General features: G+C 34.4%; 18 non-coding genes across 18 annotated transcripts; all 18 read right to left on the bottom strand.

Annotated features, from left to right (window-relative positions):
- Positions 1 to 90: 90 nt before the first annotated feature.
- On the bottom strand, positions 91 to 173 carry TRNAL-CAG (transfer RNA leucine (anticodon CAG)). The gene has a single exon. It is a non-coding gene; the product is annotated as a tRNA-Leu (tRNA).
- A 1417-nt stretch (positions 174 to 1590) lies between these two features.
- TRNAL-CAG (transfer RNA leucine (anticodon CAG)) lies at positions 1591 to 1673 on the bottom strand. Its single transcript has one exon. It is a non-coding gene; the product is annotated as a tRNA-Leu (tRNA).
- Positions 1674 to 2351: 678 nt separating this feature from the next.
- Positions 2352 to 2434, bottom strand: TRNAL-CAG (transfer RNA leucine (anticodon CAG)). Its single transcript has one exon. It is a non-coding gene; the product is annotated as a tRNA-Leu (tRNA).
- A 2157-nt stretch (positions 2435 to 4591) lies between these two features.
- TRNAL-CAG (transfer RNA leucine (anticodon CAG)) lies at positions 4592 to 4674 on the bottom strand. The gene has a single exon. It is a non-coding gene; the product is annotated as a tRNA-Leu (tRNA).
- A 1417-nt stretch (positions 4675 to 6091) lies between these two features.
- Positions 6092 to 6174, bottom strand: TRNAL-CAG (transfer RNA leucine (anticodon CAG)). The gene has a single exon. It is a non-coding gene; the product is annotated as a tRNA-Leu (tRNA).
- A 2156-nt stretch (positions 6175 to 8330) lies between these two features.
- Positions 8331 to 8413, bottom strand: TRNAL-CAG (transfer RNA leucine (anticodon CAG)). Its single transcript has one exon. It is a non-coding gene; the product is annotated as a tRNA-Leu (tRNA).
- A 678-nt stretch (positions 8414 to 9091) lies between these two features.
- On the bottom strand, positions 9092 to 9174 carry TRNAL-CAG (transfer RNA leucine (anticodon CAG)). Its single transcript has one exon. It is a non-coding gene; the product is annotated as a tRNA-Leu (tRNA).
- Positions 9175 to 11272: 2098 nt separating this feature from the next.
- TRNAL-CAG (transfer RNA leucine (anticodon CAG)) lies at positions 11273 to 11355 on the bottom strand. The gene has a single exon. It is a non-coding gene; the product is annotated as a tRNA-Leu (tRNA).
- A 677-nt stretch (positions 11356 to 12032) lies between these two features.
- TRNAL-CAG (transfer RNA leucine (anticodon CAG)) lies at positions 12033 to 12115 on the bottom strand. Its single transcript has one exon. It is a non-coding gene; the product is annotated as a tRNA-Leu (tRNA).
- A 678-nt stretch (positions 12116 to 12793) lies between these two features.
- Positions 12794 to 12876, bottom strand: TRNAL-AAG (transfer RNA leucine (anticodon AAG)). The gene has a single exon. It is a non-coding gene; the product is annotated as a tRNA-Leu (tRNA).
- Positions 12877 to 14293: 1417 nt separating this feature from the next.
- TRNAL-CAG (transfer RNA leucine (anticodon CAG)) lies at positions 14294 to 14376 on the bottom strand. The gene has a single exon. It is a non-coding gene; the product is annotated as a tRNA-Leu (tRNA).
- Positions 14377 to 15793: 1417 nt separating this feature from the next.
- On the bottom strand, positions 15794 to 15876 carry TRNAL-CAG (transfer RNA leucine (anticodon CAG)). The gene has a single exon. It is a non-coding gene; the product is annotated as a tRNA-Leu (tRNA).
- Positions 15877 to 16554: 678 nt separating this feature from the next.
- On the bottom strand, positions 16555 to 16637 carry TRNAL-CAG (transfer RNA leucine (anticodon CAG)). Its single transcript has one exon. It is a non-coding gene; the product is annotated as a tRNA-Leu (tRNA).
- Positions 16638 to 17315: 678 nt separating this feature from the next.
- On the bottom strand, positions 17316 to 17398 carry TRNAL-CAG (transfer RNA leucine (anticodon CAG)). The gene has a single exon. It is a non-coding gene; the product is annotated as a tRNA-Leu (tRNA).
- A 2156-nt stretch (positions 17399 to 19554) lies between these two features.
- On the bottom strand, positions 19555 to 19637 carry TRNAL-CAG (transfer RNA leucine (anticodon CAG)). Its single transcript has one exon. It is a non-coding gene; the product is annotated as a tRNA-Leu (tRNA).
- Positions 19638 to 21054: 1417 nt separating this feature from the next.
- On the bottom strand, positions 21055 to 21137 carry TRNAL-CAG (transfer RNA leucine (anticodon CAG)). Its single transcript has one exon. It is a non-coding gene; the product is annotated as a tRNA-Leu (tRNA).
- A 1417-nt stretch (positions 21138 to 22554) lies between these two features.
- TRNAL-CAG (transfer RNA leucine (anticodon CAG)) lies at positions 22555 to 22637 on the bottom strand. The gene has a single exon. It is a non-coding gene; the product is annotated as a tRNA-Leu (tRNA).
- A 678-nt stretch (positions 22638 to 23315) lies between these two features.
- On the bottom strand, positions 23316 to 23398 carry TRNAL-CAG (transfer RNA leucine (anticodon CAG)). The gene has a single exon. It is a non-coding gene; the product is annotated as a tRNA-Leu (tRNA).
- Positions 23399 to 23497: the final 99 nt, after the last annotated feature.

Raw genomic sequence — 23497 nt, 5'->3', positions numbered from 1 at the left:
TGCAGTGAGTGTAAGTCTAATTCTAAAGTCAATCTTTTCACAAGTAACAAGAAATAGAAACTGTAGAGCAAAGAAGAAAATGAATAACATTGTCAGAAGTGGGATTTGAACCCACGCCTCCAGAGGAGACTGCGACCTGAACGCAGCGAATTAGACCGCTCGGCCATCCTGACACATGAAACCGCTACTTTTTGAAAAGATGTATATTATGAAATAACCTATCTATACTTACAATGACAATGTTGCTATTAAAACTGTTAATTTAAAAACTAAATATGAATTGCTTTTCCATTCATTTTAAAGAGGTTTCTAGTTAGCGTTACAATAAAAGTAAGTTTTGTTTTCCATGTTCAGGGTTGGAATCCAAGTGTCTAGAGTTTGTTCTCTAATGGATTTTAACTCAGCAATGAAATGAAATTTGTGAATCTTCCACAAACTGGTTATTTAATTTAGCTCAAGGGTTCGATTGGATGCCATTGTAGTGGACCCCAGTGGGGTTTTTGTTCATGACCATTGGCTGAGAAGAGCAGTTTTCTTAAGCCAAAGATATGGAGCCCTCATTCTGAATTTGTGAGATATTTTATTTTGCTACCTCTGTAAATAAAGAATTGTGGATCAAATAATAAAAATAATATGATATACACATATGTGGTTGGTTTCAAGCTCTTTTATCCAGGGAGAATACAATCTGATCTTTTATTGCAACATGGGAAATAATGAAATAATTGATGCATTTTTTATGTTGTAAATTGAAAGAGATTTGCAGTGAGTGTTTGTCTAATTCTAAAGCCAATCTTTTCACAAGTAACAAGAAATAGAAACTGTAGAGCAAAGAAGAAAATGAATAACATTGTCAGAAGTGGGATTTGAACCCAGGCCACGCAGCGCCTTAGACCGCTCGGCCATCCTCACACATGAAACCACTCCTTTTTAAAAAGATGTATATTATGAAATAGCCTATCTATAGTTACAATGACAATGTAGCTATTAAAACTGTTAATTTAAAAACTAGATATGAATTGCTTTTCCATTAATTTTAAAGAGGTTTCTAGTTGGCGTTACAATAAAAGTAAGTTTTGTTTTCCATGTTCAGGGTTGGAATTCAAGTGTCTAGAGTTTGTTCTCTAATGGATTTTAACTCAGCAATGAAATGAAATTTGTGAATCTTGCACAAACTGGCTACTTAATTTAGCTCATGGGTTTGATTGGATGCCATTGTAGTAGACCCCAGTGGGGTTTCTGTTCATGACCATTGGCTGAGAAGAGCAGTTTTCTTAAGCCAAAGATATGGAGCCCTCATTCTGAATTTGTGAGATATTTTATTTTGCTACCTCTGTAAATAAAGAATTGTGGATAAAATAATAAAAATAATATGATATACACATATGTGGTTGGTTTCAAGCTCTTTTATCCAGGAAGAATACAATCTGATCTTTTATTGCAACATGGGAAATAATGAAATAATTGATGCATTTTTTATGTTATAAATTGAAAGAGATTTGCAGTGAGTGTTTTTCTAATTCTAAAGTCAATCTTTTCACAAGTAACAAGAAATAGAAACTGTAGAGCAAAGAAGAAAATGAATAACACTGTCAGAAGTGGGATTTGAACCCACGCCTCCAGAGGAGACTGCGACCTGAACGCAGCGCCTTAGACCGCTCGGCCATCCTGACACATGAAACCACTGCTTTTTGAAAATATGTATATTATGAAATAACCTATCTATAGTTACAATGACAATGTTGCTATTAAAACTGTTAATTTAAAAACTAGATATGAATTGCTTTTCCATTCATTTTAAAGAGGTTTCTAGTTGGCGTTACAATAAAAGTAAGTTTTGTTTTCCATGTTCACGGTTGGAATCCAAGTGTCTAGAGTTTGTTCCCTAATGGATTTTAACTCAGCAATGAAATGAAATTTGTGAATCTTGCACAAACTGGCTACTTAATTTAGCTCATGGGTTTGATTGGATGCCAATTTAGTGGACCCCAGTGGGGTTTCTGTTCATGACCATTGGCTGAGAAGAGCAGTTTTCTTAAGCCAAAGATATGGAGCCCTCATTCTGAATTTGTGAGATATTTTATTTTGCTACCTCTGTAAATAAAGAATTGTGGATAAAATATTAAAAATAATATGATATACACATATGTGGTTGGTTTCAAGCTCTTTTATCCAGGAAGAATACAATCTGATCTTTTATTGCAACATGGGAAATAATGAAATAATTGATGCATTTTTTATGTTATAAATTGAAAGAGATTTGCAGTGAGTGTTTGTCTAATTCTAAAGTCAATCTTCTCACAAGTAACAAGAAATAGAAACTGTAGAGCAAAGAAGAAAATGAATAACACTGTCAGAAGTGGGATTTGAAACCACGCCTCCAGAGGAGACTGCGACCTGAACGCAGCTCCTTAGACCGCTCGGCCATCCTGACACATGAAACCACTGCTTTTTGAAAAGATGTATATAATGAAATAACCTATCTATAGTTACAATGACAATGTTGCTATTAAAACTGTTAATTTAAAAACTAAATATGAATTGCTTTTCCATTCATTTTAAAGAGGCTTCTAGTTAGCGTTACAATAAAAGTAAGTTTTGTTTTCCATGTTCAGGGTTGGAATCCAAGTATCTAGAGTTTGTTCTCTAATGGATTTTAACTCAGCAATGAAATGAAATTTGTGAATCTTGCACAAACTGGTTATTTAATTTAGCTCATGGGTTCGATTGGATGCCATTGTAGTGGACCCCAGTGGGGTTTTTGTTCATGACCATTGGCTGAGAAGAGCAGTTTTCTTAAGCCAAAGATATGGAGCCCTCATTCTGAATTTGTGAGATATTTTATTTTGCTACCTCTGTAAATAAAGAATTGTGGATCAAATAATAAAAATAATATGATATACACATATGTGGTTGGTTTCAAGCTCTTTTATCCAGAGAGAATACAATCTGATCTTTTATTGCAACATGGGAAATAATGAAATAATTGATGCATATTTTATGTTGTAAATTGAAAGAGATTTGCAGTGAGTGTTTGTCTAATTCTAAAGCCAATCTTTTCACAAGTAACAAGAAATAGAAACTGTAGAGCAAAGAAGAAAATGAATAACATTGTCAGAAGTGGGATTTGAACCCAGGCCACGCAGCGCCTTAGACCGCTCGGCCATCCTGACACATGAAACCACTCCTTTTTAAAAAGATGTATATTATGAAATAACCTATCTATAGTTACAATGACAATGTAGCTATTAAAACTCTTAATTTAAAAAACTAGATATGAATTGCTTTTCCATTCATTTTAAAGAAGTTTCTAGTTGGCGTTACAATAAAAGTAAGTTTTGTTTTCCATGTTCAGGGTTGGAATCCAAGTGTCTAGAGTTTGTTCTCTAATGGATTTTAACTCAGCAATGAAATGAAATTTGTGAATCTTGCACAAACTGGCTACTTAATTTAGCTCATGGGTTTGATTGGATGCCATTGTAGTGGACCCCAGTGGGGTTTCTGTTCATGACCATTGGCTGAGAAGAGCAGTTTTCTTAAGCCAAAGATATGGAGCCCTCATTCTGAATTTGTGAGATATTTTATTTTGCTACCTCTGTAAATAAAGAATTGTGGATCAAATAATAAAAATAATATGATATACACATATGTGGTTGGTTTCAAGCTCTTTTATCCAGGGAGAATACAATCTGATCTTTTATTGCAACATGGGAAATAATGAAATAATTGATGCATTTTTTATGTTGTAAATTGAAAGAGATTTGCAGTGAGTGTTTGTCTAATTCTAAAGCCAATCTTTTCACAAGTAACAAGAAATAGAAACTGTAGAGCAAAGAAGAAAATGAATAACATTGTCAGAAGTGGGATTTGAACCCAGGCCACTCAGCGCCTTAGACCGCTCGGCCATCCTGACACATGAAACCACTGCTTTTTGAAAAGATGTATATTATGAAATAACCTATCTATAGTTACAATGACAATGTTGCTATTAAAACTGTTAATTTAACAAATAAATATGAATTGCTTTTCCATTCATTTTAAAGAGGTTTCTAGTTGGCGTTACAATAAAAGTAAGTTTTGTTTTCCATGTTCAGGGTTGGAATCCAAGTGTCTAGAGTTTGTTCTCTAATGGATTTTAACTCAGCAATGAAATGAAATTTGTGAATCTTGCACAAACTGGCTACTTAATTTAGCTCATGGGTTTGATTGGATGCCATTGTAGTGGACCCCAGTGGGGTTTCTGTTCATGACCATTGGCTGAGAAGAGCAGTTTTCTTAAGCCAAAGATATGGAGCCCTCATTCTGAATTTGTGAGATATTTTATTTTGCTACCTCTGTAAATAAAGAATTGTGGATCAAATAATAAAAATAATATGATATACACATATGTGGTTGGTTTCAAGCTCTTTTATCCAGGGAGAATACAATCTGATCTTTTATTGCAACATGGGAAATAATGAAATAATTGATGCATTTTTTATGTTGTAAATTGAAAGAGATTTGCAGTGAGTGTAAGTCTAATTCTAAAGTCAATCTTTTCACAAGTAACAAGAAATAGAAACTGTAGAGCAAAGAAGAAAATGAATAACACTGTCAGAAGTGGGATTTGAACCCACGTCTCCAGAGGAGACTGCAACCTGATCTCAGCGCCTTAGACCGCTCGGCCATCCTGACACATGAAACCACTGCTTTTTGAAAAGATGTATATTATGAAATAACCTATCTATAGTTACAATGACAATGTAGCTATTAAAACTGTTAATTTAAAAACTAGATATGAATTGCTTTTCCATTCATTTTAAAGAGGTTTCTAGTTGGCGTTACAATAAAAGTAAGTTTTGTTTTCCATGTTCAGGGTTGGAATCCAAGTGTCTAGAGTTTGTTCTCTAATGGATTTTAACTCAGCAATGAAATGAAATTTATGAATCTTGCACAAACTGGTTATTTAATTTAGCTCATGGGTTCGATTGGATGCCATTGTAGTGGACCCCAGTGGGGTTTTTGTTCATGACCATTGGCTGAGAAGAGCAGTTTTCTTAAGCCAAAGATATGGAGCCCTCATTCTGAATTTGTGAGATATTTTATTTTGCTACCTCTGTAAATAAAGAATTGTGGATCAAATAATAAAAATAATATGATATACACATATGTGGTTGGTTTCAAGCTCTTTTATCCAGGGAGAATACAATCTGATCTTTTATTGCAACATGGGAAATAATGAAATAATTGATGCATATTTTATGTTGTAAATTGAAAGAGATTTGCAGTGAGTGTTTGTCTAATTCTAAAGCCAATCTTTTCACAAGTAACAAGAAATAGAAACTGTAGAGCAAAGAAGAAAATGAATAACATTGTCAGAAGTGGGATTTGAACCCAGGCCACGCAGCGCCTTAGACCGCTCGGCCATCCTGACACATGAAACCACTCCTTTTTAAAAAGATGTATATTATGAAATAACCTATCTATAGTTACAATGACAATGTAGCTATTAAAACTGTTAATTTAAAAACTAGATATGAATTGCTTTTCCATTCATTTTAAAGAGGTTTCTAGTTGGCGTTACAATAAAAGTAAGTTTTGTTTTCCATGTTCAGGGTTGGAATCCAAGTGTCTAGAGTTTGTTCTCTAATGGATTTTAACTCAGCAATGAAATGAAATTTGTGAATCTTGCACAAACTGGCTACTTAATTTAGCTCATGGGTTTGATTGGATGCCATTGTAGTGGACCCCAGTGGGGTTTCTGTTCATGACCATTGGCTGAGAAGAGCAGTTTTCTTAAGCCAAAGATATGGAGCCCTCATTCTGAATTTGTGAGATATTTTATTTTGCTACCTCTGTAAATAAAGAATTGTGGATCAAATAATAAAAATAATATGATATACACATATGTGGTTGGTTTCAAGCTCTTTTATCCAGGGAGAATACAATCTGATCTTTTATTGCAACATGGGAAATAATGAAATAATTGATGCATTTTTTATGTTGTAAATTGAAAGAGATTTGCAGTGAGTGTAAGTCTAATTCTAAAGTCAATCTTTTCACAAGTAACAAGAAATAGAAACTGTAGAGCAAAGAAGAAAATGAATAACACTGTCAGAAGTGGGATTTGAACCCACGTCTCCAGAGGAGACTGCGACCTGAACGCAGCGCCTTAGACCGCTCGGCCATCCTGACACATGAAACCACTGCTTTTTGAAAAGATGTATATTATGAAATAACCTATCTATAGTTACAATGACAATGTAGCTATTAAAACTGTTAATTTAAAAACTAGATATGAATTGCTTTTCCATTCATTTTAAAGAGGTTTCTAGTTGGCGTTACAATAAAAGTAAGTTTTGTTTTCCATGTTCAGGGTTGGAATCCAAGTGTCTAGAGTTTGTTCTCTAATGGATTTTAACTCAGCAATGAAATTAAATTTGTGAATCTTGCACAAACTGGCTACTTAATTTAGCTCATGGGTTTGATTGGATGCCATTGTAGTGGACCCCAGTGGGGTTTCTGTTCATGACCATTGGCTGAGAAGAGCAGTTTTCTTAAGCCAAAGATATGGAGCCCTCATTCTGAATTTGTGAGATATTTTATTTTGCTACCTCTGTAAATAAAGAATTGTGGATCAAATAATAAAAATAATATGATATACACATATGTGGTTGGTTTCAAGCTCTTTTATCCAGAGAGAATACAATCTGATCTTCTATTGCAACATGGGAAATAATGAAATAATTGATGCATTTTTTATGTTGTAAATTGAAAGAGATTTGCAGTGAGTGTTTGTCTAATTCTAAAGCCAATCTTTTCACAAGTAACAAGAAATAGAAACTGTAGAGCAAAGAAGAAAATGAATAACATTGTCAGAAGTGGGATTTGAACCCAGGCCACTCAGCGCCTTAGACCGCTCGGCCATCCTGACACATGAAACCACTGCTTTTTGAAAAGATGTATATTATGAAATAACCTATCTATAGTTACAATGACAATGTTGCTATTAAAACTGTTAATTTAAAAAATAAATATGAATTGCTTTTCCATTCATTTTAAAGAGGTTTCTAGTTGGCATTACAATAAAAGTAAGTTTTGTTTTCCATGTTCACGGTTGGAATCCAAGTGTCTAGAGTTTGTTCCCTAATGGATTTTAACTCAGCAATGAAATGAAATTTGTGAATCTTGCACAAACTGGCTACTTAATTTAGCTCATGGGTTTGATTGGATGCCAATTTAGTGGACCCCAGTGGGGTTTCTGTTCATGACCATTGGCTGAGAAGAGCAGTTTTCTTAAGCCAAAGATATGGAGCCCTCATTCTGAATTTGTGAGATATTTTATTTTGCTACCTCTGTAAATAAAGAATTGTGGATCAAATAATAAAAATAATATGATATACACATATGTGGTTTGTTTCAAGCTCTTTTATCCAGGGAGAATACAATCTGATCTTTTATTGCAACATGGGAAATAATGAAATAATTGATGCATTTTTTATGTTGTAAATTGAAAGAGATTTGCAGTGAGTGTTTGTCTAATTCTAAAGCCAATCTTTTCACAAGTAACAAGAAATAGAAACTGTAGAGCAAAGAAGAAAATGAATAACATTGTCAGAAGTGGGATTTGAACCCAGGCCACTCAGCGCCTTAGACCGCTCGGCCATCCTGACACATGAAACCACTGCTTTTTGAAAAGATGTATATTATGAAATAACCTATCTATAGTTACAATGACAATGTTGCTATTAAAACTGTTAATTTAAAAAATAAATATGAATTGCTTTTCCATTCATTTTAAAGAGGTTTCTAGTTGGCGTTACAATAAAAGTAAGTTTTGTTTTCCATGTTCAGGGTTGGAATCCAAGTGTCTAGAGTTTGTTCTCTAATGGATTTTAACTCAGCAATGAAATGAAATTTGTGAATCTTGCACAAACTGGCTACTTAATTTAGCTCATGGGTTTGATTGGATGCCATTGTAGTGGACCCCAGTGGGGTTTCTGTTCATGACCTTTGGCTGAGAAGAGCAGTTTTCTTAAGCCAAAGATATGGAGCCCTCATTCTGAATTTGTGAGATATTTTATTTTGCTACCTCTGTAAATAAAGAATTGTGGATCAAATAATAAAAATAATATGATATACACATATGTGGTTGGTTTCAAGCTCTTTTATCCAGGAAGAATACAATCTGATCTTTTATTGCAACATGGGAAATAATGAAATAATTGATGCATTTTTTATGTTGTAAATTGAAAGAGATTTGCAGTGAGTGTTTGTCTAATTCTAAAGTCAATCTTTTCACAAGTAACAAGAAATAGAAACTGTAGAGCAAAGAAGAAAATGAATAACACTGTCAGAAGTGGGATTTGAACCCACGCCTCCAGAGGAGACTGCGACCTGAACGCAGCGCCTTAGACCGCTCGGCCATCCTGACACATGAAACCACTGCTTTTTGAAAAGATGTATATTATGAAATAACCTATCTATAGTTACAATGACAATGTAGCTATTAAAACTGTTAATTTAAAAACTAGATATGAATTGCTTTTCCATTCATTTTAAAGAGGTTTCTAGTTGGCGTTACAATAAAAGTAAGTTTTGTTTTCCATGTTCAGGGTTGGAATCCAAGTGTCTAGAGTTTGTTCTCTAATGGATTTTAACTCAGCAATGAAATTAAATTTGTGAATCTTGCACAAACTGGCTACTTAATTTAGCTCATGGGTTTGATTGGATGCCATTGTAGTGGACCCCAGTGGGGTTTCTGTTCATGACCATTGGCTGAGAAGAGCAGTTTTCTTAAGCCAAAGATATGGAGCCCTCATTCTGAATTTGTGAGATATTTTATTTTGCTACCTCTGTAAATAAAGAATTGTGGATCAAATAATAAAAATAATATGATATACACATATGTGGTTGGTTTCAAGCTCTTTTATCCAGAGAGAATACAATCTGATCTTCTATTGCAACATGGGAAATAATGAAATAATTGATGCATTTTTTATGTTGTAAATTGAAAGAGATTTGCAGTGAGTGTTTGTCTAATTCTAAAGCCAATCTTTTCACAAGTAACAAGAAATAGAAACTGTAGAGCAAAGAAGAAAATGAATAACATTGTCAGAAGTGGGATTTGAACCCACGCCTCCAGAGGAGACTGCGACCTGAACGCAGCGCCTTAGACCGCTCGGCCATCCTGACACATGAAACCACTCCTTTTTGAAAAGATGTATATTATGAAATAACCTATCTATAGTTACAATGACAATGTAGCTATTAAAACTGTTAATTTAAAAACTAGATATGAATTGCTTTTCCATTCATTTTAAAGAGGTTTCTAGTTGGCGTTACAATAAAAGTAAGTTTTGTTTTCCATGTTCAGGGTTGGAATCCAAGTGTCTAGAGCAGTGATTTTCAACCTTTTTTTACTCGTGGCACACCGAAAAATATTTTTAAATTGCCAAGGCACACCATCAGTTCCCCACAGAAAAAAACAAAAAACACACATTGGCCGTCACAGTAAAAAAAATTCCACACATACATTGGCCTACACAGAAAAAACAATCACATTGCTCACAACATAAATCATGTTGCTCCCCACATGATTTATTCACATTGTTCCCCCCATAAATCCTTATTATCCCCACATAAATCCTATTGTTCCCCACAGGAGAAATAAAATAACAAATATTATCCCCTACCGGTCAGCTGTCCTCCTACCTGTCCCTCAGTGGAGGGGGTTGTTCATAGTGGATTGCTGCGAATACTGAGCAGCGGGCGGTGGGGCAGGTGTTGATGTGGGTTGGCAAGGAAAGCCGTGTATACATGCGGGAATTGCAAGATGTGTATGCAGGCAGGTGGGCTGGCTAGGTGGTGAGACACGGCAGCCGTGACCTATGATATCACACCGCTGTATCTTCAAGGCATAGGTCACGCCCAGAGCACGACTGATCCTCTAAGAAGAGCCCGGGCCAACAGTTCACTCTGAAGGTGCAGGAAGCTGCTCTGGCTCCGCGGCACACCTTGCAACTGGTCGCGGCACACTAATGTGCCACGGCACACTGGTTGAAAAAGCCTGGTCTAGAGTTTGTTCTCTAATGGATTTTAACTCAGCAATGAAATAAAATTTGTGAATCTTGCACAAACTGGCTACTTAATTTAGCTCATGGGTTTGATTGGATGCCATTGTAGTGGACCCCAGTGGGGTTTCTGTTCATGACCATTGGCTGAGAAGAGCAGTTTTCTTAAGCCAAAGATATGGAGCCCTCATTCTGAATTTGTGAGATATTTTATTTTGTTACCTCTGTAAATAAAGAATTGTGGATCAAATAATAAAAATAATATGATATACACATATGTGGTTGGTTTCAAGCTCTTTTATCCAGAGAGAATACAATCTGATCTTCTATTGCAACATGGGAAATAATGAAATAATTGATGCATTTTTTATGTTGTAAATTGAAAGAGATTTGCAGTGAGTGTAAGTCTAATTCTAAAGTCAATCTTTTCACAAGTAACAAGAAATAGAAACTGTAGAGCAAAGAAGAAAATGAATAACATTGTCAGAAGTGGGATTTGAACCCAGGCCACTCAGCGCCTTAGACCGCTCGGCCATCCTGACACATGAAACCACTGCTTTTTGAAAAGATGTATATTATGAAATAACCTATCTATAGTTACAATGACAATGTTGCTATTAAAACTGTTAATTTAAAAAATAAATATGAATTGCTTTTCCATTCATTTTAAAGAGGTTTCTAGTTGGCGTTACAATAAAAGTAAGTTTTGTTTTCCATGTTCACGGTTGGAATCCAAGTGTCTAGAGTTTGTTCCCTAATGGATTTTAACTCAGCAATGAAATTAAATTTGTGAATCTTGCACAAACTGGCTACTTAATTTAGCTCATGGGTTTGATTGGATGCCAATTTAGTGGACCCCAGTGGGGTTTCTGTTCATGACCATTGGCTGAGAAGAGCAGTTTTCTTAAGCCAAAGATATGGAGCCCTCATTCTGAATTTGTGAGATATTTTATTTTGCTACCTCTGTAAATAAAGAATTGTGGATCAAATAATAAAAATAATATGATATACACATATGTGGTTGGTTTCAAGCTCTTTTATCCAGGGAGAATACAGTCTGATCTTTTATTGCAACATGGGAAATAATGAAATAATTGATGCATTTTTTATGTTGTAAATTGAAAGAGATTTGCAGTGAGTGTAAGTCTAATTCTAAAGTCAATCTTTTCACAAGTAACAAGAAATAGAAACTGTAGAGCAAAGAAGAAAATGAATAACATCGTCAGAAGTGGGATTTGAACCCACGCCTCGAGAGGAGACTGCGACCTGAACGTAGCGCCTTAGACCGCTCGGCCATCCTGACACATGAAACTGCTACTTTTTGAAAAGATGTATATTATGAAATAACCTATCTATACTTACAATGACAATGTTGCTATTAAAACTGTTAATTTAAAAACTAAATATGAATTGCTTTTCCATTCATTTTAAAGAGGTTTCTAGTTAGCGTTACAATAAAAGTAAGTTTTGTTTTCCATGTTCAGGGTTGGAATCCAAGTGTCTAGAGTTTGTTCTCTAATGGATTTTAACTCAGCAATGAAATGAAATTTGTGAATCTTGCACAAACTGGTTATTTAATTTAGCTCATGGGTTTGATTGGATGCCATTGTAGTGGACCCCAGTGGGGTTTTTGTTCATGACCATTGGCTGAGAAGAGCAGTTTTCTTAAGCCAAAGATATGGAGCCCTCATTCTGAATTTGTGAGATATTTTATTTTGCTACCTCTGTAAATAAAGAATTGTGGATCAAATAATAAAAATAATATGATATACACATATGTGGTTGGTTTCAAGCTCTTTTATCCAGGGAGAATACAATCTGATCTTTTATTGCAACATGGGAAATAATGAAATAATTGATGCATTTTTTATGTTGTAAATTGAAAGAGATTTGCAGTGAGTGTTTGTCTAATTCTAAAGTCAATCTTTTCACAAGTAACAAGAAATAGAAACTGTAGAGCAAAGAAGAAATGAATAACATTGTCAGAAGTGGGATTTGAACCCACGCCTCCAGAGGAGACTGCGACCTGAACGCAGCGCCTTAAACCGCTCGGCCATCCTGACACACGAAACCACTGCTTTTTGAAAAGATGTATATTATGAAATAACCTATCTATAGTTACAATGACAATGTAGCTATTAAAACTGTTAATTTAAAAACTAGATATGAATTGCTTTTCCATTCATTTTAAAGAGGTTTCTAGTTGGCGTTACAATAAAAGTAAGTTTTGTTTTCCATGTTCAGGGTTGGAATCCAAGTGTCTAGAGTTTGTTCTCTAATGGATTTTAACTCAGCAATGAAATTAAATTTGTGAATCTTGCACAAACTGGCTACTTAATTTAGCTCATGGGTTTGATTGGATGCCATTGTAGTGGACCCCAGTGGGGTTTCTGTTCATGACCATTGGCTGAGAAGAGCAGTTTTCTTAAGCCAAAGATATGGAGCCCTCATTCTGAATTTGTGAGATATTTTATTTTGCTACCTCTGTAAATAAAGAATTGTGGATCAAATAATAAAAATAATATGATATACACATATGTGGTTGGTTTCAAGCTCTTTTATCCAGAGAGAATACAATCTGATCTTCTATTGCAACATGGGAAATAATGAAATAATTGATGCATTTTTTATGTTGTAAATTGAAAGAGATTTGCAGTGAGTGTAAGTCTAATTCTAAAGTCAATCTTTTCACAAGTAACAAGAAATAGAAACTGTAGAGCAAAGAAGAAAATGAAAAGCATTGTCAGAAGTGGGATTTGAACCCACGCCTCCAGAGGAGACTGCGACCTTAACGTAGCGCCTTAGACCGCTCGGCCATCCTGACACATGAAACAACTACTTTTTTAAAAGATGTATATTATGAAATAACCTATCTATAGTTACAATGACAATGTTGCTATTAAAACTGTTAATTTAAAAACTAAATATGAATTGCTTTTTCATTCATTTTAAAGAGGTTTCTAGTTGGCGTTACAATAAAAGTATGTTTTGTTTTCCATGTTCAGGGTTGGAATCCAAGTGTCTAGAGTTTGTTCTCTAATGGATTTTAACTCAGCAATGAAATTAAATTTGTGAATCTTGCACAAACTGGTTATTTAATTTAGCTCATGGGTTCAATTGGATGCCATTGTAGTGGACCCAAATGGGGTTTCTGTTCATGACCATTGGCTGAGAAGAGCAGTTTTCTTAAGCCAAAGATATGGAGCCCTCATTCTGAATTTGTGAGATATTTTATTTTGCTACCTCTGTAAATAAAGAATTGTGGATCAAATAATAAAAATAATATGATATACACATATGTGGTTGGTTTCAAGCTCTTTTATCCAGGGAGAATACAATCTGATCTTTTATTGCAACATGGGAAATAATGAAATAATTGATGCATTTTTTATGTTGTAAATTGAAAGAGATTTGCAGTGAGTGTAAGTCTAATTCTAAAGCCAATCTTTTCACAAGTAACAAGAAATAGAAACTGTAGAGCAAAGAAGAAAATGAATAACATTGTCAGAAGTGGGATTTGTACCCAGGCCACTCAGCGCCTTAGACCGCTCGGCCATCCTGACACATGAAACCACTGCTTTTTGAAAAGATGTATATTATGAAATAACCTATCTATAGTTACAATGACAATGTTGCTATTAAAACTGTTAATTTAAAAAATAAATATGAATTGCTTTTCCATTCATTTTAAAGAGGTTTCTAGTTGGCGTTACAATAAAAGTAAGTTTTGTTTTCCATGTTCAGGGTTGGAATCCAAGTGTCTAGAGTTTGTTCTCTAATGGATTTTAACTCAGCAATGAAATGAAATTTGTGAATCTTGCACAAACTGGCTACTTAATTTAGCTCATGGGTTTGATTGGATGCCATTGTAGTGGACCCCAGTGGGGTTTCTGTTCATGACCATTGGCTGAGAAGAGCAGTTTTCTTAAGCCAAAGATATGGAGCCCTCATTCTGAATTTGTGAGATATTTTATTTTGCTACCTCTGTAAATAAAGAATTGTGGATAAAATAATAAAAATAATATGATATACACATATGTGGTTGGTTTCAAGCTCTTTTATCCAGGAAGAATACAATCTGATCTTTTATTGCAACATGGGAAATAATGAAATAATTGATGCATTTTTTATGTTATAAATTGAAAGAGATTTGCAGTGAGTGTTTGTCTAATTCTAAAGTCAATCTTTTCACAAGTAACAAGAAATAGAAACTGTAGAGCAAAGAAGAAAATGAATAACACTGTCAGAAGTGGGATTTGAACCCACGCCTCCAGAGGAGACTGCGACCTGAACGCAGCGCCTTAGACCGCTCGGCCATCCTGACACATGAAACCACTGCTTTTTGAAAATATGTATATTATGAAATAACCTATCTATAGTTACAATGACAATGTTGCTATTAAAACTGTTAATTTAAAAACTAGATATGAATTGCTTTTCCATTCATTTTAAAGAGGTTTCTAGTTGGCGTTACAATAAAAGTAAGTTTTGTTTTCCATGTTCAGGGTTGGAATCCAAGTGTCTAGAGTTTGTTCCCTAATGGATTTTAACTCAGCAATGAAATGAAATTTGTGAATCTTGCACAAACTGGCTACTTAATTTAGCTCATGGGTTTGATTGGATGCCAATTTAGTGGACCCCAGTGGGGTTTCTGTTCATGACCATTGGCTGAGAAGAGCAGTTTTCTTAAGCCAGAGATATGGAGCCCTCATTCTGAATTTGTGAGATATTTTATTTTGCTACCTCTGTAAATAAAGAATTGTGGATCAAATAATAAAAATAATATGATATACACATATGTGGTTGGTTTCAAGCTCTTTTATCCAGGGAGAATACAATCTGATCTTTTATTGCAACATGGGAAATAATGAAATAATTGATGCATTTTTTATGTTGTAAATTGAAAGAGATTTGCAGTGAGTGTAAGTCTAATTCTAAAGCCAATCTTTTCACAAGTAACAAGAAATAGAAAATGTAGAGCAAAGAAGAAAATGAATAACATTGTCAGAAGTGGGATTTGAACCCAGGCCACTCAGCGCCTTAGACCGCTCGGCCATCCTGACACATGAAACCACTGCTTTTTGAAAAGATGTATATTATGAAATAACCTATCTATAGTTACAATGACAATGTTGCTATTAAAACTGTTAATTTAAAAAATAAATATGAATTGCTTTTCCATTCATTTTAAAGAGGTTTCTAGTTGGCGTTACAATAAAAGTAAGTTTTGTTTTCCATGTTCAGGGTTGGAATCCAAGTGTCTAGAGTTTGTTCTCTAATGGATTTTAACTCAGCAATGAAATGAAATTTGTGAATCTTGCACAAACTGGCTACTTAATTTAGCTCATGGGTTTGATTGGATGCCATTGTAGTGGACCCCAGTGGGGTTTCTGTTCATGACCATTGGCTGAGAAGAGCAGTTTTCTTAAGCCAAAGATATGGAGCCCTCATTCTGAATTTGTGAGATATTTTATTTTGCTACCTCTGTAAATAAAGAATTGTGGATAAAATAATAAAAATAATATGATATACACATATGTGGTTGGTTTCAAGCTCTTTTATCCAGGAAGAATACAATCTGATCTTTTATTGCAACATGGGAAATAATGAAATAATTGATGCATTTTTTATGTTATAAATTGAAAGAGATTTGCAGTGAGTGTTTGTCTAATTCTAAAGTCAATCTTTTCACAAGTAACAAGAAATAGAAACTGTAGAGCAAAGAAGAAAATGAATAACACTGTCAGAAGTGGGATTTGAACCCACGCCTCCAGAGGAGACTGCGACCTGAACGCAGCTCCTTAGACCGCTCGGCCATCCTGACACATGAAACCACTGCTTTTTGAAAAGATGTATATTATGAAATAACCTATCTATAGTTACAATGACAATGTTGCTATTAAAACTGTTAATTTAAAAACTAGATATGAATTGCTTTTCCATTCATTTTAAAGAGGTTTCTAGTTGGCGTTACAATAAAAGTAAGTTTTGTTTTCCATGTTCACGGTTGGAATCCAAGTGTCTAGAGTTTGTTCCCTAATGGATTTTAACTCAGCAATGAAATGAAATTTGTGAATCTTGCACAAACTGGCTACTTAATTTAGCTCATGGGTTTGATTGGATGCCAATTTAGTGGACCCCAGTGGGGTTTCTGTTCATGACCATTGGCTGAGAAGAGCAGTTTTCTTAAGCCAAAGATATGGAGCCCTCATTCTGAATTTGTGAGATATTTTATTTTGCTACCTCTGTAAATAAAGAATTGTGGATCAAATAATAAAAATAATATGATATACACATATGTGGTTGGTTTCAAGCTCTTTTATCCAGGGAGAATACAATCTGATCTTTTATTGCAACATGGGAAATAATGAAATAATTGAAGCATTTTTTATGTTGTAAATTGAAAGAGATTTGCAGTGAGTGTAAGTCTAATTCTAAAGTCAATCTTTTCACAAGTAACAAGAAATAGAAACTGTAGAGCAAAGAAGAAAATGAATAACATTGTCAGAAGTGGGATTTGAACCCACGCCTCCAGAGGAAACTGCGACCTGAACGCAGCGCCTTAGACCGCTCGGCCATCCTGACACATGAAACCGCTACTTTTTGAAAAGATGTATATTATGAAATAACCTATCTATACTTACAATGACAATGTTGCTATTAAAACTGTTAATTTAAAAACTAGATATGAATTGCTTTTCCATTCATTTTAAAGAGGTTTCTAGTTGGCGTTACAATAAAAGTAAGTTTTGTTTTCCATGTTCACGGTTGGAATCCAAGTGTCTAGAGTTTGTTCCCTAATGGATTTTAACTCAGCAATGAAATGAAATTTGTGAATCTTGCACAAACTGGCTACTTAATTTAGCTCATGGGTTTGATTGGATGCCAATTTAGTGGACCCCAGTGGGGTTTCTGTTCATGACCATTGGCTGAGAAGAGCAGTTTTCTTAAGCCAAAGATATGGAGCCCTCATTCTGAATTTGTGAGATATTTTATTTTGCTACCTCTGTAAATAAAGAATTGTGGATCAAATAATAAAAATAATATGATATACACATATGTGGTTGGTTTCAAGCTCTTTTATCCAGGGAGAATACAATCTGATCTTTTATTGCAACATGGGAAATAATGAAATAATTGAAGCATTTTTTATGTTGTAAATTGAAAGAGATTTGCAGTGAGTGTAAGTCTAATTCTAAAGTCAATCTTTTCACAAGTAACAAGAAATAGAAACTGTAGAGCAAAGAAGAAAATGAATAACATTGTCAGAAGTGGGATTTGAACCCACGCCTCCAGAGGAAACTGCGACCTGAACGCAGCGCCTTAGACCGCTCGGCCATCCTGACACATGAAACCGCTACTTTTTGAAAAGATGTATATTATGAAATAACCTATCTATACTTACAATGACAATGTTGCTATTAAAACTGTTAATTTAAAAACTAAATATGAATTGCTTTTCCATTCATTTTAAAGAGGTTTCTAGTTAGCGTTACAATAAAAGTAAGTTTTGTTTTCCATGTTCAGGGTTGGAATCCAAGTGTCTAGAGTTTGTTCTCTAATGGATTTTAACTCAGCAATGAAATGAAATTTGTGAATCTTCCACAAACTGGTTATTTAATTTAGCTCATGGGTTCGATTGGATGCCATTGTAGTGGACCCCAGTGGGGTTTTTGTTCATGACCATTGGCTGAGAAGAGCAGTTTTCTTAAGCCAAAGATATGGAGCCCTCATTCTGAATTTGTGAGATATTTTATTTTGCTTCCTCTGTAAATAAAGAATTGTGGATCAAATAATAAAAATAATATGATATACACATATGTGGTTGGTTTCAAGCTCTTTTATCCAGGGAGAATACAATCTGATCTTTTATTGCAACATGGGAAATAATGAAATAATTGATGCATTTTTTATGTTGTAAATTGAAAGAGATTTGCAGTGAGTGTTTGTCTAATTCTAAAGCCAATCTTTTCACAAGTAACAAGAAATAGAAACTGTAGAGCAAAGAAGAAAATGAATAACATTGTCAGAAGTGGGATTTGAACCCAGGCCACGCAGCGCCTTAGACCACTCGGCCATCCTCACACATGAAACCACTCCTTTTTAAAAAGATGTATATTATGAAATAGCCTATCTATAGTTACAATGACAATGTAGCTATTAAAACTGTTAATTTAAAAACTAGATATGAATTGCTTTTCCATTAATTTTAAAGAGGTTTCTAGTTGGCGTTACAATAAAAGTAAGTTTTGTTTTCCATGTTCAGGGTTGGAATTCAAGTGTCTAGAGTTTGTTCTCTAATGGATTTTAACTCAGCAATGAAATGAAATTTGTGAATCTTGCACAAACTGGCTGCTTAATTTAGCTCATGGGTTTGATTGGATGCCATTGTAGTGGACCCCAGTGGGGTTTCTGTTCATGACCATTGGCTGAGAAGAGCAGTTTTCTTAAGCCAAAGATATGGAGCCCTCATTCTGAATTTGTGAGATATTTTATTTTGCTACCTCTGTAAATAAAGAATTGTGGATCAAATAATAAAAATAATATGATATACACATATGTGGTTGGTTTCAAGCTCTTTTATCCAGGGAGAATACAATCTGATCTTTTATTGCAACATGGGAAATAATGAAATAATTGATGCATTTTTTATGTTGTAAATTGAAAGAGATTTGCAGTGAGTGTTTGTCTAATTCTAAAGCCAATCTTTTCACAAGTAACAAGAAATAGAAACTGTAGAGCAAAGAAGAAAATGCATAACATTGTCAGTAGTGGGATTTGAACCCAGGCCACTCAGCGCCTTAGACCGCTCGGCCATCCTGACACATGAAACCACTGCTTTTTGAAAAGATGTATATTATGAAATAACCTATCTATAGTTACAATGACAATGTTGCTATTAAAACTGTTAATTTAAAAACTAGATATGAATTGCTTTTCCATTCATTTTAAAGAGGTTTCTAGTTGGCGTTACAATAAAAGTAAGTTTTGTTTTCCATGTTCACGGTTGGAATCCAAGTGTCTAGAGTTTGTTCCCTAATGGATTTTAACTCAGCAATGAAATGAAATTTGTGAATCTTGCACAAACTGGCTACTTAATTTAGCTCATGGGTTTGATTGGATGCCAATTTAGTGGACCCCAGTGGGGTTTCTGTTCATGACCATTGGCTGAGAAAAGCAGTTTTCTTAAGCCAAAGATATGGAGCCCTCATTCTGAATTTGTGAGATATTTTATTTTGCTACCTCTGTAAATAAAGAATTGTGGATCAAATAATAAAAATAATATGATATACACATATGTGGTTGGTTTCAAGCTCTTTTATCCAGGGAGAATACAATCTGATCTTTTATTGCAACATGGGAAATAATGAAATAATTGATGCATTTTTTATGTTGTAAATTGAAAGAGATTTGCAGTGAGTGTAAGTCTAATTCTAAAGTCAATCTTTTCACAAGTAACAAGAAATAGAAACTGTAGAGCAAAGAAGAAAATGAATAACATTGTCAGAAGTGGGATTTGAACCCACACCTCCAGAGGAGACTGCGACCTGAACGCAGCGCCTTAGACCACTCGGCCATCCTGACACATGAAACCGCTACTTTTTGAAAAGATGTATATTATGAAATAACCTATCTATACTTACAATGACAATGTTGCTATTAAAACTGTTAATTTAAAAACTAAATATGAATTGCTTTTCCATTCATTTTAAAGAGGTTTCTAGTTAGCGTTACAATAAAAGTAAGTTTTGTTTTCCATGTTCAGGGTTGGAATCCAAGTATCTAGAGTTTGTTCTCTAATGGATTTTAACTCAGCAATGAAATGAAATTTGTGAATCTTGCACAAACTGGTTATTTAATTTAGCTCATGGGTTCGATTGGATGCCATTGTAGTGGACCCCAGTGGGGTTTTTGTTCATGACCATTGGCTGAGAAGAGCAGTTTTCTTAAGCCAAAGATATGGAGCCCTCATTCTGAATTTGTGAGATATTTTATTTTGCTACCTCTGTAAATAAAGAATTGTGGATCAAATAATAAAAATAATATGATATACACATATGTGGTTGGTTTCAAGCTCTTTTATCCAGGGAGAATACAATCTGATCTTTTATTGCAACATGGGAAATAATGAAATAATTGATGCATATTTTATGTTGTAAATTGAAAGAGATTTGCAGTGAGTGTTTGTCTAATTCTAAAGCCAATCTTTTCACAAGTAACAAGAAATAGAAACTGTAGAGCAAAGAAGAAAATGAATAACATTGTCAGACGTGGGATTTGAACCCAGGCCACGCAGCGCCTTAGACCGCTCGGCCATCCTCACACATGAAACCACTCCTTTTTAAAAAGATGTATATTATGAAATAACCTATCTATAGTTACAATGACAATGTAGCTATTAAAACTGTTAATTTAAAAACTAGATATGAATTGCTTTTCCATTCATTTTAAAGAGGTTTCTAGTTGGCGTTACAATAAAAGTAAGTTTTGTTTTCCATGTTCAGGGTTGGAATCCAAGTGTCTAGAGTTTGTTCTCTAATGGATTTTAACTCAGCAATGAAATGAAATTTGTGAATCTTGCACAAACTGGCTACTTAATTTAGCTCATGGGTTTGATTGGATGCCATTGTAGTGGACCCCAGTGGGGTTTCTGTTCATGACCATTGGCTGAGAAGAGCAGTTTTCTTAAGCCAAAGATATGGAGCCCTCATTCTGAATTTGTGAGATATTTTATTTTGCTACCTCTGTAAATAAAGAATTGTGGATCAAATAATAAAAATAATATGATATACACATATGTGGTTGGTTTCAAGCTCTTTTATCCAGGGAGAATACAATCTGATCTTTTATTGCAACATGGGAAATAATGAAATAATTGATGCATTTTTTATGTTGTAAATTGAAAGAGATTTGCAGTGAGTGTAAGTCTAATTCTAAAGTCAATCTTTTCACAAGTAACAAGAAATAGAAACTGTAGAGCAAAGAAGAAAATGAATAACACTGTCAGAAGTGGGATTTGAACCCACGTCTCCAGAGGAGACTGCGACCTGAACGCAGCGCCTTAGACCGCTCGGCCATCCTGACACATGAAACCACTGCTTTTTGAAAAGATGTATATTATGAAATAACCTATCTATAGTTACAATGACAATGTAGCTATTAAAACTGTTAATTTAAAAACTAGATATGAATTGCTTTTCCATTCATTTTAAAGAGGTTTCTAGTTGGCGTTACAATAAAAGTAAGTTTTGTTTTCCATGTTCAGGGTTGGAATCCAAGTGTCTAGAGTTTGTTCTCTAATGGATTTTAACTCAGCAATGAAATTAAATTTGTGAATCTTGCACAAACTGGCTACTTAATTTAGCTCATGGGTTTGATTGGATGCCATTGTGGTGGACCCCAGTGGGGTTTCTGTTCATGACCATTGGCTGAGAAGAGCAGTTTTCTTAAGCCAAAGATATGGAGCCCTCATTCTGAATTTGTGAGATATTTTATTTTGCTACCTCTGTAAATAAAGAATTGTGGATCAAATAATAAAAATAATATGATATACACATATGTGGTTGGTTTCAAGCTCTTTTATCCAGAGAGAATACAATCTGATCTTCTATTGCAACATGGGAAATAATGAAATAATTGATGCATTTTTTATGTTGTAAATTGAAAGAGATTTGCAGTGAGTGTTTGTCTAATTCTAAAGCCAATCTTTTCACAAGTAACAAGAAATAGAAACTGTAGAGCAAAGAAGAAAATGAATAACATTGTCAGAAGTGGGATTTGAACCCAGGCCACTCAGCGCCTTAGACCGCTCGGCCATCCTGACACATGAAACCACTGCTTTTTGAAAAGATGTATATTATGAAATAACCTATCTATAGTTACAATGACAATGTTGCTATTAAAACTGTTAATTTAAAAAATAAATATGAATTGCTTTTCCATTCATTTTAAAGAGGTTTCTAGTTGGCGTTACAATAAAAGTAAGTTTTGTTTTCCATGTTCAGGGTTGGAATCCAAGTGTCTAGAGTTTGTTCTCTAATGGATTTTAACTCAGCAATGAAATGAAATTTGTGAATCTTGCACAAACTGGCTACTTAATTTAGCTCATGGGTTTGATTGGATGCCATTGTAGTGGACCCCAGTGGGGTTTCTGTTCATGACCATTGGCTGAGAAGAGCAGTTTTCTTAAGCCAAAGATATGGAGCCCTCATTCTGAATTTGTGAGATATTTTATTTTGCTACCTCTGTAAATAAAGAATTGTGGATAAAATAATAAAAATAATATGATATACACATATGTGGTTGGTTTCAAGCTCTTTTATCCAGGAAGAATACAATCTGATCTTTTATTGCAACATGGGAAATAATGAAATAATTGATGCATTTTTTATGTTATAAATTGAAAGAGATTTGCAGTGAGTGTTTGTCTAATTCTAAAGTCAATCTTTTCACAAGTAACAAGAAATAGAAACTGTAGAGCAAAGAAGAAAATGAATAACACTGTCAGAAGTGGGATTTGAACCCACGCCTCCAGAGGAGACTGCGACCTGAACGCAGCGCCTTAGACCGCTCGGCCATCCTGACACATGAAACCACTGCTTTTTGAAAATATGTATATTATGAAATAACCTATCTATAGTTACAATGACAATGTTGCTATTAAAACTGTTAATTTAAAAACTAGATATGAATTGCTTTTCCATTCATTTTAAAGAGGTTTCTAGTTGGCGTTACAATAAAAGTAAGTTTTGTTTTCCATGTTCACGGTTGGAATCCAAGTGTCTAGAGTTTGTTCCCTAATGGATTTTAACTCAGCAATGAAATGAAATTTGTGAATCTTGCACAAACTGGCTACTTAATTTAGCTCATGGGTTTGATTGGATGCCAATTTAGTGGACCCCAGTGGGGTTTCTGTTCATGACCATTGGCTGAGAAGAGCAGTTTTCTTAAGCCAAAGATATGGAGCCCTCATTCTGAATTTGTGAGATATTTTATTTTGCTACCTCTGTAAATAAAGAATTGTGGATAAAATATTAAAAATAATATGATATACACATATGTGGTTGGTTTCAAGCTCTTTTATCCAGGAAGAATACAATCTGATCTTTTATTGCAACATGGGAAATAATGAAATAATTGATGCATTTTTTATGTTATAAATTGAAAGAGATTTGCAGTGAGTGTTTGTCTAATTCTAAAGTCAATCTTCTCACAAGTAACAAGAAATAGAAACTGTAGAGCAAAGAAGAAAATGACTAACACTGTCAGAAGTGGGATTTGAAACCACGCCTCCAGAGGAGACTGCGACCTGAACGCAGCTCCTTAGACCGCTCGGCCATCCTGACACATGAAGCCACTGCTTTTTGAAAAGATGTATATAATGAAATAACCTATCTATAGTTACAATGACAATGTTGCTATTAAAACTGTTAATTTAAAAACTA

The sequence above is a fragment of the Pseudophryne corroboree genome, chromosome 1, assembly GCF_028390025.1.
Source record: "Pseudophryne corroboree isolate aPseCor3 chromosome 1, aPseCor3.hap2, whole genome shotgun sequence".
Taxonomy (NCBI): Eukaryota; Metazoa; Chordata; class Amphibia; order Anura; family Myobatrachidae; genus Pseudophryne; species Pseudophryne corroboree.
Note: the sequence above shows the minus strand (reverse complement) of the source record. Positions and strands in the feature narration are given on the sequence as shown.